This window comes from Lactuca virosa, chromosome 9, assembly GCF_052849685.1.
Source record: "Lactuca virosa cultivar CGN04683 chromosome 9, Lactuca_virosa_CGN04683_v6, whole genome shotgun sequence".
Lineage (NCBI taxonomy): Eukaryota > Viridiplantae > Streptophyta > Magnoliopsida > Asterales > Asteraceae > Lactuca > Lactuca virosa.
Window position 1 is genome coordinate 237,676,858 of NC_136434.1, and position 17,820 is coordinate 237,694,677.

General features: G+C 41.7%; 1 long non-coding RNA gene across 1 annotated transcript; it reads left to right on the forward strand.

Annotated features, from left to right (window-relative positions):
* Positions 1-14,315: 14,315 nt before the first annotated feature.
* On the forward strand, positions 14,316-17,055 carry LOC145136012 (uncharacterized). Its single transcript, XR_013720173.1, has 2 exons — positions 14,316-15,943; positions 16,330-17,055. It is a non-coding gene; the product is annotated as an uncharacterized LOC145136012 (long non-coding RNA).
* The last annotated feature ends 765 nt before the right edge of the window (positions 17,056-17,820 follow it).

Sequence of the window (17,820 nt, forward strand, 5' to 3'; positions counted from 1 at the left end):
AATGTTATGCTAGTAAAAGTATTGATTATTATGCTAGTGGGAGCATAATCAATTATGATGAATGTTGCAAGTTAGCAATGTTAATTATAGAAAACAAAAGTTTCAATTCGCAAGTTGCAGGGTTTGAAAAGTTGTTTTGCTATAATTAAGGGAGAGGAATTCATACTTCATTTCAAATCTAAAATCTTAGATTGAGATTTTAATCAGATTTAAACAAATATATATATGAATGTTATGTTGGAATGGTTCAACATAAGGAAATTCTATATATGGGTGTGTTAATTGTGTTCTCAAAATTTGACTATGATTACGACATCTCTTTTCATAATTCGAATGATGAGAACATGGCAAATAGAAATATTATAGCAAAAGACTGGTCAAGTATCATGTCTTTATGTAAGACATCATGAATCGTGTCCTATATGCTTCAGGTATAGGATCGATTACATGTGCTATAATATTCATTCGTTCTAAATATTTTCCAAATGCCTAGGGCATTAAGAGGGAAAAAAGAGATAGAACCGGATATGACTAAAGTGGTTAAACAACTGTTAAAGGACAATCTAAGGTTCACCGAGGATTGGTCACTTAAGGGCAGTTGGAAGTATAGTAATGGATGGACTATATCAACATTATTATAAATAGAAAGTATTCTTTTAATAATGAGTTGTCATATGGAAAATATGGAATGTTTTCATATTGGGTGTTGGATATTAATAATCTGTGGTTAGAAACTTTTATGCAAGAAGGATGTTCAAAGGAATGCACTTTGAATTTGAGACTTCGCTTCCATAGAATTGTCTTGTAACAATCTCCAAAGGAATACTTTGTAATATCATTGGTCAAGTCTCCGTGACTTTTGGTACCTAGACATTACAAAGGAATCATTGCATGATAGTTTAGAATCAAACACATTCTGGCAGTGACAAGAATTTAGAATTCTTACACTGGTGATAAAGATTTGGAATTGTGAAATGAGTTTCATTGAAGATGTGTTCAATTGATCTATTTCACAAAGTAAGGACCATAGACAAACATAGTGTGCATGCTTGGAGCATGGCATAGCTATTGTTTTAATTCAAGTATTAAGTTGATTATTCAAAACATTATACAATGAATAATGAGTAATCAATATGGCTCAAAAGTTTTTGGGGCATATAGGATTAGCATTATTATTGTGTTTCACTTTGCATGTTTTGACTTCCTGAATAATTAGGTTATTCAAACCATCCACAGTCGATCATACTTTGGAAGTAGGTATTGAGGAAAGACTGTCATGAATGGGTCTGTAGTTTGTCTAGGTCTTTTAGACATAGCTGCAGTGTTCATGAGTACTCCTGGAATAAGATTCGAGTATTAGATTCAACCCACGCTCATCTGAATCACTTCATGGATTTTATCACGAGTAATTAGTGAGACGATAATATCTTTTATTCTTGAAACAGAGACATGTGAGTTGTAGTTACAAGTCGGTTGCACATTGATGATATGTAAACGCACCGGTAACTCGGTGTTATAAAACATATCGTTGTGTGTGATTTGATGAGTATATAGAGCAAGAATATGAGTCGAAGTTTATCCAATCCTTTTACCCTTGGAGGGATAAAAGCGATATCTGTGGGCCCCTCGATGATTTAGTGATGACACCCCTAAGCGCTTGGCCAAGCCTGGACTGATTTGATTTGTTCAATTAGTCAGTCGTCATAAATCGGAAATCGGGAAACAACAGATGGACAGAGAGAATGATTTTAAATCCGTGTCTCGGTCCATCAGATATCTAGAATAGAGGAATATATGATCCCTTATCTAATGGACGTGTCATTGACTAGGTCAGAGTTCGACAGCGGCTTTTAAAAGCTACGATTGCTAGTCAGGATTTTGGAGTCGTACTTACAATTATAGTTATTAGGCTTATCCAAGTGGGAGACTGTTCGATTAGGTGTCTAAGCCCATAACTATAGTTAGTATGTACTTGACCCGAGAGTAGCATGGTCCATTTGGGTTGCATATCACCAGGACAATTTGATAGGATAGACTTTTGAGAAGAGGTAATTTATGATTTATTAATATATTATAAGTTCTAATATATTAATATGAAATCATATTATTTAATTAGTATTGATCAAGAATTAATTTGGAATTAATTTAGTGATCAAAAGAGACTAATTAAATATAAGGGGTTGATTTGGTAAATCATTCATTCTTATGGTGTGGGCCAATGATACATGATTCCTTACGTTGGGTTAAACCCATGTGACAATCCATGGATGATCCATGAAGGTTTAAACCCATGGAGCCTAAGGAATATGGAAGGTCATGCCCATTAGGGTTTACATGGTGTAACCCTAATCATGTCACACTATATAATAAGTCCCTTAGCATCCAAAAATGCGCACTAGTGTTCTATGAGTTCATATGAGGCGTTTTTGGTGCAAGACATTCTCTCTCAAAAAGTCTTCCTTTGTCCAAGATGTGTTGTGATTCCATTTGAGGCATTCACACTATTGGTGCTAAGTTCTTAAAGGTCCAAGGTTTCCATCTACAACAAAAGGTATGTCATATAACTAGAATTTTGTAGTAAAGATATTTCATTGTATGCTAGTTAGGATGATGCTTTGGAAAAACAAAGTTTGCATGTATATTAGAGAAAACATAGATCCAAAGCATCTAGGGTTGCATGTACACCATAGGAGTGTTAGAATGCTCAAACCCATCATATGCTTGGTATGGTTACCCAATGCTCGAATGCTGCTTGATTTGTGCTTTTAGGAGTTCTAGTTATCTTTAGCTAACTAGTAAATGAATACGTTAAGTTACATATTGCGAAGACTAAATAATTTCAGAAGGTTAGGTCTAGCCCTATTGCGCAGCTCTTGTTTGAGTCCAACCGTTGTAGGGTAGGACCTCTCATTCGAAGAATTATCTGGTCTTAGCAATATGTAATGGTATTCGCAAGCTAGTTAGGTAAAGGTAGCAGGGATTCCTTATGCAACTGATGGCAGAGAGTAGGTCGGAGAGTTACCCTAGGGTAAGCCTAGGATGAGATTAGTGCAGTAAACAGTAGTAGTAGAAGGGACTTGGTGAAGTCAAGGCAATACTTGAGGAAAGTACGAAGAATAGATGTGGAAGGTAGTATGGGCCCGTACTACTGAAAGCAGAGGATCCGTACTCGAGTCAAGGAGGGCTGAAATAGAACCAGGGAACTTGTAGTATGTGAGACCTCTCGCTGTTATGTAACACCCTAACGATTATGTGTTTTGTTTCAGAATGGTGATGATTACGCGACACGGAGGGGGAGGATCAGGGTCAGGATCAGGTTCAGGTTCAGGATCAGGTGTCGAGCCAGTTGATGAGGGAATGCGTGAGTTCATTGCTTCTAAGATCACGAGTGGCATCCTTGAGTCGACCCCGGTGATTTTCGGGTCAATCAAGGAAAGGATTATCAAGCTGATGGAGGATCGCCTCAGGGCATTTCAGAGTGACATGGCTGCCATTCAGTCAGGGACACACACACTCTCCTTCAAGGACTTCAGGGGATGTGGTGCACCAGACTTCCATGGGGTGAAGGACCCCATTGTTGCTAGGACATGGATTGTAGACATGGAGTCTGCTCAGTTGACAAGCTTCTACCCTAAGGGTTCGAAGGTCCGGTATGTTGCAGGGTGTCTGAGGGACAGAGCTAGAGATTGGTGGGAGGTGGTTAGTGATTCGCTGGGAGCCCCAACCATTGAGGCCATGACCTGGTCAGACTTTGTGATCAAGTTTAGGGCTGAGTTTGCGCCGGCTGTGGAGCTTCAGCAGCTGGCCAGGGAGTTTATGGATATGAGGCAGACGACTGAGATGGTGGCAGAGATTACCGCCAAGTTCAGGGAGAGGGCCTTACTGGTACCTCAGTATGCGGGGGATGAGGATATGCGGAAGACCCGCTACCATGACATGTTGAGAGCTGACATTTGGAAACATGTCAGCTACTCAGCATGCCCGACATTGGATCACATGATTGCGAGGGCGAGGGAGAGGGAGATTGACATTGAGCACATCCGGAAGAGGAAGGCGGAGACTGAGCAGGTTACTAGGGTTTCAAGGAAGAACACAAGGGATCCGACTCTAGGTCGAAGGGCCCGCATGGCTGGGGCCGCTGTGGGAAATGCGGCAAGTCACATGAGGGAGTTTGTAGGTTAGGGACATCGGGCTGCTACAAGTGCGGCAAGACTGGGCACTTTGGTAGGGATTGTACTACCCCTACCCCCACCTTTCAAACATCAGACCTGATTTGCTTTCATTGCAATCAGAAGGGCCATAAAAAGGCCAATTGCCCGAGATTGACAGTAGCAGCAACGCCAGTGGCGGCGCCAGCTCCAGCGACCCTGCAGATTACAGATAGCCGACAGGGCAAGACGGATGCTCCGGTGGTGAGGAGCCGAGCCTTCCAGCTGACCGCCAAGGAGGCGCGTGCCGCACCAGATGTGGTGACGGGTATGTTTTCTTCTCCCTAACTCTTATTTCATGTCAGTTTTGATATTTATGTGTTGTGTTGATGTGTTATATTTAGGATCGTTCCATGTGAACGTCATCCCAGTTCAGGTGTTATTCGACTCGGGGGCTACCCGATCGTTTGTCTCTCTTGCCCTTAGTAAGAGGTTTTCTGAGTCTTCGGGGATGTTGGATTATCCCTTAGAGGTCGAGATTGCTGACAACCGATCTGTCCGGGAATCATAGGTTTTCAGAGATTGCGTTTTGAGGTTATACGACGAGCGTTACCTCGTGGATTTGGTTCTCATTCTGTTACATGGGAACAAGGTTATCATAGGTATGCACTGGTTGAGCCCTAATGGGCGGTGATCGACTGTGCGCAGCAGCTGGTACGTATCAGGACCCCAAGTGGGGGAGAGCTGGTGATTCAGGGTGAGAGGCCGCAGCGAGGGCCAGCTTTGTGCTCAACAACGAGGGCTAGGCGCTACCTTCAGCAGGGTTGTGTAGGGTATGTCGCCTACGTTATTGATACCCGGGAAGTGGGTAAGGCGACCGTGAGCGATGTGCCAGTGGTGCGAGAGTACCCAGACATATTTCCAGAGGATCTGCCTGGGATACCTCCGGAGAGACAGGTAGAGTTATGGATCGACCAAGTCCCTGGTGCGGCTCCGATAGCCAAGGCACCATATCGGTTGGCTCCTCCCGAGATGCATGAGTTGTCTACCCAGCTGCAGGAGCTGCTAGACATGGGATTTATCAGGCTGAGCAGTTCGCTTTGGGGAGCCCCGATCTTGTTTGTGAAGAAGAAGGACATGTCGCATTGGATGTGTATATATTATCGGGAGCTGAACAAGGTAACGGTGAAGAACCGTTACCCACTCCCGAGGAACGATGATCTCTTCGACCAGCTACAGGGGGCATCTTGGTTTTCCAAGATAGATTTGCGTTCAGGCTACCACCAGATGCGATTCAGGGAGGAGGACGTGCAGAAGACTACTTTTCGGACTCGCTATGGCCACTACGAGTTCGTGATGATGCCCTTCGGGCTCACCAATGCTCCTGCCGCATTCATGGACCTCATGAACCGCATGTGCAGACTGATGCTGGATCGGTCTGTGATAGTTTTCATTGATGATATCTTGATTTACTCCAAGACATAGGAGCAGCATGAGGAGCACTGGCGGGAGGTGTTGGATACCCTGAGGAGGGAGAGCTTGTACGCCAAGTTCTCCAAGTGCGATTTTTGGTTGCGCGTGGTGCAGTTTCTGGGGCACCTGGTCAACCAGAACGGGATTTTGGTTGTCCTGGCCAAGGTGGAGGCTGTGATGAGATGGGAGGTTCCGAAGTCTCCATCTGAGATTCAAAGTTTCCTAGGGTTAGTAGGCTATTACCGGAGATTCATTCAGGACTTCTCCAAGATAGCAGTACCCTTGACCCGGCTGGCGAAGAAGGTCGTTGTGTTTCGCTGGGGGCCTGAGCAGCAGGCAGCGTTTGAGACTTTGAGGCAGAGGTTGTGCGAGGCGCCGATCTTAGCCCTGCCTGAGGGCATGGAGGATTTTGTAGTAAACTGCGATGCGTCCATTTCAGGATTGGGCGCAGTGTTGATGCAGAGAGGGCACATCATCGCCTACGCCTTGAGGCAGCTGAAGCCTCACGAGGAAAACTACCCGACGTATGATCTAGAGTTGGGGGCGGTTATTTTCGCTCTGAAGATTTGGCGACATTACCTCTATGGGGTCCGTTGTACCATTTGCACGTATCACAAGAGTCTGAGATACCTCATGGATCAGCCGAATCTAAACATGAGACAGCGTCGGTGGCTAGATGTGGTGAAGGATTATGACCGTGAGATCCTCTACCACCCGGGGAAGGTCAATGTGGTGGCCGATGCTCTTAGCCGCAAGGCAGCCCCGATCAGAGACATTTGCATGCGGATGACAGTAGTGACTCCGAATCTGGAGCAAATCTGAGAGGCCCAGCAGGAGGCTATGAAGGAGGAACATCGGAAGAGTGAGCGTATTGTGGATCAGGTTTCCTCCATCGATTATGATAGCCGTGGGTTGTTGACGCTACACCGTAGAGTGTGGGTTCCATATCATGGAGGTGTGCGCTAGGTCTTGATGGGGGAGGCGCACAAATCCATATTTTCTATTCATCCCGGGGGGACGAAGATGTACAGAGATCTTCGTCCTGATTACTGGTGGCCCTACATGAAGCGGGATGTAGCCTGTGTCACACCCCCAAACCAGAACGGCGGAAATGTTCGGCGGCGGAGGACGTCATGTCAAGTATCACAACACATGCATTATAGTAATCAAAGTACAACAACCATTGCATTAATAAGGTATAAGTTTTTACATAAGTGTTTAAACATTACATATTCGAACATCAAAAGTAGATATAGTAAACAACAAAAGACACAACACAGTACTAGGTTGTACCTATCTACTGGATTATTGAGAATACAAGTTATTTCGAAAGAGAGGATCAGCATTTAAGCTGGTGAGTTCATAAGTATTAGTTATGGTTGTTATAGTTTTAAGAAAATGATTGAGTACGCTCCAGAAAGTCCTATACTTTCTGCTTCACAACTAAAAGTAGTTTTAATCCCATAAAACCGTTCTATTCCGTTTGAGTGTTATTATACTCATAAAAAAGGATAACATAATTTTAACTTACCATAAAATTATAAGAAGGATGTTTTCCATTTTGTTTGTGGAAAGTGATTGGTACAGTAGTATTTCTTAAAAATACACTACTGGTGTAATAACCACCCTATTATTAAATTGGTTAATTAGGGTTTAAATGTGATAAAGTTGTAACCATGCTAATAGACTAGAATGAACACGACGACCTTCCGGTGTCGAAACTAAATATGTGACATTTGTCACCCCTTGGCCTGCCTGCCGGACTGTAGCTAACAGTCGGGATGTGGGATTGTCAGTCCCGTATAGATATATACACACAATGCCCACTCTCCCTCCAAGAGACTTTTTTTATAATAATGTAGCATAGCAAGTATATTGATATATCCTGAAGACGTACTATCACATTTTGGTTTAAGTAAAAGATCGAATTATATCTTTTTCTTGACAAAGTAGTTTAACCTCGTATACTTATCTAGAAAATAGATTTCTCGTTTGTTTCATAAATTATTCCTATTATAATTTATATGGTCTATCTATTTAGCATGATTTCTCATGAATGTACCCCTTTGCTCAGCATGATACAAAGGTAATGATACCAACTGAAGTAACATTTTATATTCATATATGTATAATATATATAATTAAGAAGGAAACGACCTTCGGACAAATAACACCACCTTAAGCCTATATCCAAACAAGGAAAAGGAAATAAGGCAATTCATTAGTCCTAAGCCCTTTAAGCCTTATTTATATACTTGTACATATATAAACATGATTTTGACAATTATACATTTAAAGAGTTATAAAAACATTTAAAAGAGTTTAATGGTATTCCTAAAAGAGTTTATGTGACTTTTAAAAGAGTTTACATGACTTAAAGTCATTATGGAAGTATTTGGTAATCCTTCATTTTAAACACAATATTTAAAAGCATAAGGATTAATAGTAATGATTCTTTAGAAGAATGGTAACCACAATAGTTCTTACTATAATCAATTAGTTTATACTGACTATATATAAGCTAATATCGAACGGACAGTTGAATGTGTGAATCTGCCCTAAGTCCACAATCAAACAAGGAACAGGAAATGAGGCAGAAGTCACACATTCCACTGCTTATCGGATATTAATTATATATAACTCTGATGTATAAACTAAGAAATTATACAATTAACCATTAAAAGGTGCTTTATGTTTTACTAGTTTAATAATCAGTATTAAACCATTTGTGTGATTGTTATCACATGTAAATATTAACACAATTTAATTGTGTTCAACTTGTATTCCCCCCCCCCCCCCTTGAAAGTATTTAAAACCATTTAAAAGGTAGATTAAAGGGGTATGAACTCACATTGTGTGCGGTTATGAATAAATATCGAGACGAAAGCGGTGACCTTCGGGATATAATACGGGAAAGTTGTCGTGATCCTAATGATTTTAAAACACACAATAGTGTGTGAATAATATGGTAATATAAATATAAGTGTTTTCATAAACACTGAATAATATGTATAATACTTACTTAAACTTGTATCTGTTTGAAAGAAGAACGATCTTCTGGAGCTGTTTGATCTTAAGATTCAAAGAAATTGGTTTGCTATTTGAGAGAGTTTGGATGATGTTTTCGTTACTGAATGTGAAAATGAATTTCATTTGCACCTTATATATGAAAGAAAACTCATGAGGCGGTGTAAAGTTTACGGAGTTTATCTCATTAGGAGGTCGAATTAGATAAGATATGAAATATTTAAAAGGGTTTACGGTTACACTTAGGCCGTAAACACCATTTGAATCAAATACAAACCGTGAACTCCCTTTTCTCATTAATTCAAACTGTGAACTCCATTGGAGTTTACTTCTTGGACCGTGAACAATAATGAGAATTGATTGTCTAGCTGTGAACTACATTTAATGCATTAATTCTCCAACCGTGAACACTCTTTTGAAGTGAATTATTGGCCGTGAACTCCCAATTGGAGTTAATTCTAGGTGTGAACTCCATTTAATGCATTGATTTCTTGGTGAAAACTCAATTAATGGAGGTTATTTATGTTTTAAACCCTTAGACTTGTAAGTTATCCTCATTTATAACATTCAAATTTAGTTTAAGTTTTCAATCCATACCTCTTTGTTAGTTCTTTTAACAAGCCCTAAAGGCTATAGATGTCAAAATGCAACAAAAATTGCAATGTGATACTCACTAGCACTTGGTTAGGGTTTAGACCATGCTAGGTCTAAAATTTGGAGTTGTGACAGTCTGGTACGTCGAGAGATGCCTGACCCGCAGGAAGGTCCAGGCCGAGCACCAGAGGCCTCACGACAAGACGCAGCCGTTGGATATCCCTATGTGGAAATAGGAAGCTATTACTATGGATTTCATCACAAAGCTTCCCAGGACTGTACGAGGGGTGGATTCGATTTGGGTCATCGTGGATCGGTTGACCAAGAGTGCTCATTTCATACCGATCCAGGAGAGCATCTCGACCGAGAAGCTGGCCGATATCTACATCCGAGAGGTAGTAGATTGACACGAAGTGCTAGTTTCTGTGATTTCTGACCGAGACATGCGATTCACTTCCAGATTCTGGAAGAAATTCCATGATGAGTTGGGTACTCATCTGCATTTTAGCACGACTTTCCACCCTCAGACGGATGGTCAGAGTGAGCGAACTATCCTGACCTTGGAGGATATGTTGCGAGCCTACGTATTAGACTTCGGTGGTAGTTGGGATACCTACCTTCCCTTGGCAGAGTTTTCCTACAATAACAGCTACCACACGAGTATCGATCGTCCTCCCTTCGAGATGTTATATGGGAGGAAGTGCAGGACCCCGATATGCTAGGGAGAGGTTGGACAGAGGGTCATGGGGAGTACCGAAGTGGTATTCAAGATGACGGAGAGGATCCAATAGGTTCGGAGCAGGCTTCAGACTGCTCATAGTCGGCATAAAAGTTATGCCGACAAGCGCCGTTCGGATCTGGAGTTCCAGGTCAGGATATGGTTCTTCTGAATGTGTCACCTTGGAAAGGTGTTATCCGGTTCAGGAAGCGGGGCAAGTAAGGCCCCAGGTACATTGGACCTTTTAGGGTTGCAGCCCGGGTGGTCAAGGTAGCGTATAGGTTGGATCTGCCAGCCGAGCTTAGCCAGATTCACAGTACCTTTCACGTCTCCCACCTGTGGAAGTGCCTGGTAGACGACTCTGCAGTGGTGCCTCGAGAGGATATTCAGGTGGATGACAGCCTGAACTACATCGAGCGAACAATAGCTATCCTCGACAGGAAGTCGAACGATCTGAGGAACAATAGGGTCGAGCTAGTGAAGGTGCAATGGCAGCACCACAAGGGCTAAGAATGGACTTGGAAGCCGGAGGACGAGATGAGGGAGCACTACCCCGAGCTTTTCCAGATGCAGCCGCAGCAGACTTCGAGGATGAAGTCTAAAATAAGTGGGGGAGATTTGTAACGCCCGGTTCCCGGTACGTAATTTTAAATATGAGTTTTACATTTTATACTGGGTATTGACGAGTTGGTGGACCCAAACTCGTCGAGTATGGGCTAATCTTGGACGTGGGTGGAAGAGTCTACTCGACGAGTCAGAAGCCCTGACTCGACAAGTAGATCTGTCTGAATGAAACCCTAAATTTTAGGGTTTGCACCCTATTTAAACACCTTATATGGCCTCCACTCCAGCCTCCATCACCCTCAGACCCTATTCTCGAAACCCTAATTAGTTTTGAGTGTTCTTGAGCTATTTTGTGCTTTTTTAGTGATTTGAAGCTTAGAGAAGGAAGGAAAGGCTTGGAGGTTCAAGAAGAAGGCAGCATATCTAGATTTTTGGTTGCATTTCCAGTTTGTTTGAGGTAAAAAGCTTCAACCTTGGATTTCCATCACTTAGATCATATTTAGGGATTTCATCTTGTCATTTTTGGGCCATTTCTAAGTCACTCTCAGGATTTGAGTGCATATTAGAGTAATGCCTTCTGATCTGGGAACTTTTGGGCTCAGGAAGCTCAAAGTTGCCACCTTTATTGAGTTATGGCCCTATCCCATTCATTAGGACTCCTTTATGGCTTAGTTTTGGTGTTTTAGCTTCATAACACCCAAGCATGCACGTAAAGTTTGTAACTTTACATGTTATATCGACCCTAGGAGGCCAGATCTATGGTTTGGATGCAATAATCACGACTGAAATCGACTGTATGGACTTGGACTTTAGGGGACTCGGCGAGTCGTTCATAGGACTCGGCAAGTAGGGTTATGGTTCCCCAACCTTTTATGTTTCTGAGCAATCTGGTTGAGTCTAGAAGAGGACTCAACAAGATGGACGTGAATATGGACTTGAAGATCAAGGAACTCGACGAGTTCCAGGATGAACTCGGCGAGTTCAAGATGATGTCCTAACTGATATGAAGTAGGACTCGACGAGTTCAAGGATGAAATCGGCAAGTCAATGAGCAAATGTTCTGACATGTATGAAGGAGAACTCGACGAGTCCAAGGAAGGACTCGACGAGTTCAAGTGGAAAGTCTCGATTCTGTCACAAGGAGACTTTCCACCTTTATTGAGTTACGGCCCTATCCCATGCATTATGATTCCTTTATGGCTTAGTTTTGGTGTTTTAGCTTCATAACACCCATGCATGCACGTAAAGTTTGTAACTTTACGTCTTATATCGACCATAGGAGGCCAGATCTATGCTTAAGCCCGACTGAAATTGACTGTATTGACTTGCACTTTAGGGGACTCGGCGAGTCGGGTCATGATTCCCCAACCTTTTCTGTTTCTGAGCAATCTGGTTGAGTCTAGAAGAGGACTCAACAAGATGGACGTGAATATGGACTTGAAGATTAAGGAACTCTACGAGTTCTAGGATAAACTCAGCGTTCAAGACGATGTCCCAATTGATATGAAGCAGGACTTGACGAGTTCAAGGATGAACTCGACGAGTCAATGAAAAAATGTTTCGATATGTATGAAGGAGAACTCGACGAGTTCAAGTGGAAAGTCTCGATTCTGTCATAAGGAGAAACTCAGCGAGTTAGAGGGTAACTCGACGAGTCCGATCGCAAATTCGAGTTTCTCTGAATTATGGAACTTGACGAGTTGATGGATCAACTCGGCGAGTTGAGTCAACCAGGATGTTGACTTTGACCATGACATTGACCTTGGCTTTGACTTGGACCTGAGTTGACTCTTGAAAGGGTTATGAGTATGAAATGGTAATTAAGGAAGGTTGTTATGTGTAGGATTTTGAGAGTAGTCGATTCCAGTGCCGAGGACAGTTCAGTTACTGCACGACACTGAGGTGAGTTACCTTCCAGTAGGAGTGGGTCTAAGGTTACAATGCCAACCCACTAGTAGGAGATGTTTGTTAGATGATTGTCTTCGTGATAATTGTTCGGTGTGCCACTATGCTTTATGTGCTAGTATGTTATGTCATAGTATAGTAGTGGTAGGGGTGAAATAGTCCCCAGTTACCGGTTGAAAGATACCGAAGAGGAGGCCAGTACCCAGATATGCTAGGCAGTCTATGATAAATGTATGTATGCTAGGGTATTATGTAGTAGTAGTAGGGGGTGAAATAGTCCCCGTATCCCATTGAAGGAGACCCAAGGGGTAGGCCAGCACCCTAATATCCTAGGCAGTTACCGGTTGAAAGAGACCGAAGGGGTAGGTCGGGCAACCAGATATGCCTGACAGTATGATATTGTATGGTATGTGGTATGATGGGGGAACTCACTAAGCTTTGTGCTTACAGTTTTCAGTTTTGTTTTCAGGTACCTCTTCATCAAAGGGGAAGGAGCCGGCATGGTAGCAGCGCATCACACACACACACAAAATTTCCACATTATGAGATTCTTGGGATTGTACTGTGATATTGTTACTATTTTATGATATGGTTTTGAGACATGTAACTTTGGTTTTATGAAATGATATGACTCGATGATGTTTTCTATAAATGTTTTTCTAAATTGTTATATCAAACGAAATTTTTGGTCTTGAAAATTAGGATGTTACACTGATAGTCCCTAGGGTTGCTGATAACCCGTGAGGTGTGCTGTTAATCCACAAGGCTTGCTGTTAGCCCACTAGGATTGCAGATAGTCCCCAGGGTTGCTGTAAACCAATAGTTAGAACATATGTGATTATTATGCTATGTTGTATGTGATATTTTGGGGGGAACTCACTAAGATTTGTGCTTACAATTATGGACTAAATAGTTTGCATGTACTTATCAGATTGTGAAGACGGGACTGTACACACACATCGAAAGATTTATAATTTGAGTTTCCGCATTGTCTTCTTTATAACTTTGATTCATGAATAATGGTTTATGAACAAATGTCTTGACTGAACGTAATTTTGTTAAACTGGATGTTTTATTATCTTAAAAATGAAAAGTATTACCTGGGATTTTGGGAAGTTAAAAATATCCTAATACTAGTGAAGAACTGGATATGATGAGTCGAGTCCTATATGCTTCTGCTATAGGATCGATCGTGCATGTCATGGTATGTACTAGGCCTGATGTATTATGTACCTTGAGCATGACGAGTCGTTATCAGGCTAACCCAAGCGAATGTCATTGGATCACAAAGAAGAACATTCTAAAGCATCTTAAGAGGACTAAAGATATGTTCTTGATCTATAGTGGTAAGAAAGAGCTAATCATAAAGGTTTATGTAGATGCAAGTTTCCAAAATGATAAAAACGAATTCCTAATGTAACACCCCGTTTATTTAATAAATAAATAAACAAATTAATGAATGAATAGTAGCCCTGTAATTTATAATTATATAGCAAGGTGTGGGTCTCGAGGAGTTAACTGTCATAATTTTAGAAGGCGGGGATTAAAGTGTAAAATCCGGACTTAATTAGTAAGTAATATTGAAGACATGGGATGTTTGGTAACAATTAGGACTTGATACGAAAGGAATTATGAAAACAAGGGCTAAAGAGTTAATTAAGTACCTCATTTGAAAATAATTGTAGAGGGTGGGGCCACTTAGTAAATTATGGGACTTATTTTGTAAAGGAGTTACATGGATGGTGTTAAAAAGGTAAATTTCGGATTTATTTTGGAAAAGACAAGGGAAGGAGGGACCAATCTTGTCAAAATCGGATAGAAGTTATAGTGGAGACGGGTTTAAACCCGTCACTAGCCTCCCCTCCCATAAATATGGAACCCTAACCCTAATACTCAACTTATTCTCCAGCCGCCAACCTCGTGTCCAGCCGCCATCGTCGTCAGAGCTGGAAACCATCGGTCGAGTGCTGCTGTCACCGTTCCGCTACCGACGAGGGAGAGAAGTCGATGACCGTTGTTGCCGCACCTCTACCTTTCTTCTTCTCCTTCTGTTCTGTCTCCGTTCGTAGTCGTTCATGGTGGTCGCCGGCGTCTCAACTGCCCTTGCTCCTGACGTGACCTTGCACCAGCCGGTCGCCGTCGTCGTTCCATTCGGTGGTTTCTACTATGTTTTGGGTACCGCCGCCACAACGAGGATAGCTCACTCGGGTGGCTTACTCGTGTTGTATATCGTGCAGTGGGTGTATCGACTTCAAGCCGTGTGTGGGAGATATTGGCTGGAAAACGCATGAAGACCACCATGGCAGCCAACCATGGTGGCTGCCGCCATCAACACCACCGTAGAGCGGCTGTCATCGCAGCCTTTCCGTTCCTGCCGCCTCAAGATTTCCAATGTGGTGCGTTTTTGTGTTCAAAGCGGGTTGTGTGTGCTATGTGTTGCTGCTATAAGACGAGAGGTGTATGTGAGTGGGTTTAATTAGCCGGAAAAGCCACCACTGACCACCACCGGCCACCACAAGGGTGGCTGTGTGTGTTATTATTAGTGTGTGTATTATCGAGTTGTACATTGTAATGGTGCCAAAATAATAATAGAAATCTCAAACCACCACTGTAGGGTGGTGGCTGCCGCCTCCTGCCGCCACCGGCCGCCGTGTCGGGTGGCGGTGTGCCTCGTTTGTATTGTGATTCATTTTGGGATGCTTGAAACCCTAATGGGCCCAATGAAGCCCTATTGGCCTAGTGAAACCCTAATGAATCTACTAAACCCTAATTGGTCAAAGGACCTAGTTATTGGGCTAATGTGGGTTGGAAACCCTAATTAAAGTTTGGAAAACCCTAATGCCATGAAATCCTAATTTGGGACTTATCGGGACCGCATCAGAATTATTTAATGAGCTTAAAGTAGTAATTAATAACCATTTGCAATTAACCTAAGGCCATGTGGAACTGAATGGATTAAGTCCTTAATGGGTTAAGTAGGGAAACTTAACCTTAATCGTCATTTTATGAGAAACCCTAATTTCACTTGGGTTTATTCTTGGGCCTTGATGATTGGGTTATTAATGGGCCATCCAAAATCAAGCAAATGGACTAGAATAATTAATGGGCTTTGAGGTAAGGCCTATATGAGGAGTTGGCCCAATTTGGAAAATTGGACCATAGATGGGCCATAGTTTGGGCCTTAATGATTATATGACATCGGGCCATTAGAATGTCAAATGTTGGACTGGAATAAATGGTTGGGCCTTAGAGTGAGACCATGTAAAGGTTTGGGCCTAATTTGCAAAATTGGGCCATATGTTGGGTTTTAATTCCTAGTCGACTTTGAGCCTATGGATTGGGCCTTGGGCTTGAATAAGCCAAGCTTGGGGTAATGTAGTAATTATCCAAAGTAGGTACTTATGGTTATGTAGTTGAACCCAATTGTTAATTGGGTGTTATTTTGGTGTTCGACAGTTCGAAAATCTGTCATCCAACAGCTGAGGTTGAGTCTATGGGACTTCATCAGTGTGGGGTGAGTCTTTTCACTATACCTTACCTAGAGTGGTAATTATGCGTGACCGAAAGGTCTTATGTCCTTATAAGGGTTATGTGATATATGTTTTTATGTAATATGTATATGTTATATCCTGAGTTTGCATGGTTTGGACCGGAAGGTCAACAGAGTTTGGACCGAAAGGTCAACAGAGTTTGGACCGAAAGGTCAACAGATTTAGGACCGGAAGGTCATCATGGGTAGGACCGGAAGGTCTACCAGAGTTATGGGACCGGAAGGCTCCACTGAGACACATTGACCGGAAGGTCTCGTAGAGTTATAGCCTTGAGTGGCTAATTATGAGTACGTGGTATTTTGGGGAACTCACTAAGTTTCGTGGTTACAGTTTATAATTTTGGTTTCAGGTACTTTGTTTCAAAGGAGAGGAGTCGGGTTGGTCGCAGCGCATCACACTATGTTTTCCACACACGGGATCTTTGGGATTGCATTCTGATATGGTTTTATAATACTATGTTTTGATTATTGACACTTTGGTCTTGACATGAGATATTATTATGAAAGTTTTTATATTGATCGGTTTTATGCAATAACTTAATTAAAATGAAATTTTTGGCCTTGAATTTTGGGATGTTATACCTAATATTAGTCGGGATTTGTGTTCTTGATGAATGGAGGAGCGGTGACTTGGAGGAGTTCTAAACAAGAGACCGTAGCCGATTTGATGATAGAGTTAGAGTATATTTAACTAATGAAGCTGCAAAGGAGGCAACATGGTTGAAGAAGTTCATCATCGATCTAGGAGTTGTTCCTGACATAACTAATCCTGTCGAGATCTTTTGCAATAACGAGGGTGCAGTCGTTTTGGCTAAATAACCTTGAGGTCACAAGCGCTTAAGACACATACTCAGAAATTTCGACTACATCAGGAAGCTCGTAGAAAAGGGAGGCATTATAGTGAGTCATGTATCATCTGAAGAAAACCAATTTGATCTGTTCACTAAACCATTTTCACGGATGGTCATACTAGATCGATATGCATTAGACTTATTAGTGAGTTGGTTTGATTACTTACTTTATAGTTTGATATTTTAAAACTGATATAGTTTATATATTCTATCTGATTTGGTGATTATTTTGTGGAGACTTAATTATAAGGTATTGCTACCATTTACATTAATATATTTTTGTGTTCCATTTTGAATGTTTTTCCCCTCGATGATTTGGTGGTGATAATCAAATGTTTGGCCGAGATGAGACCGAGTTGGTAAGATCAGTAGTCAGTCTGATATGATCATCACAAATCTCTATCAAGAAACATAATCGTGAACACCGAGATTGACTCATTATCCATGACACTTACAACTATTTAGTAATATTAATATTAATGATAATGTCCTTTTGGGTTACATGCAAGAGCAAATATATGTAACATTAGTCGAAAAATATTAATAGAAATTTGTTTTGTTAATTAATTAAGTCTTTAGATAATTAAATGAAACTTATAGATCTAGAAGGGTCTAGTGTAAGAATTTGATATTGAGATAATTATCAAAGATAAGAACTTACCAAGGAAATAATTATCCCTTAGATTTTAAATCCTTCCCTTAAAAATAGAGACACCTACAATTGGATTTGAACTTAAAGTTAGTAACTGTTATAAGTCATTATTCCCGGATGAAACGAAGCCTAGATTCTAGAAGTTCAAAAGCTCAGGCATGTTAGAGCGACGGGTGTGGGCAACGCCATAAGGGCGTTATCTGACGTGGCCGCCCCCATAACGGCGCCATAACGTGGAAACACCACCCCACCCTCCCGTTATGGGGCGTTACGCCATGACGCGTTATCATGGTAACGGATGTTAACGCCATTTTTTCGACCGTTGCATTTTCTTTTCC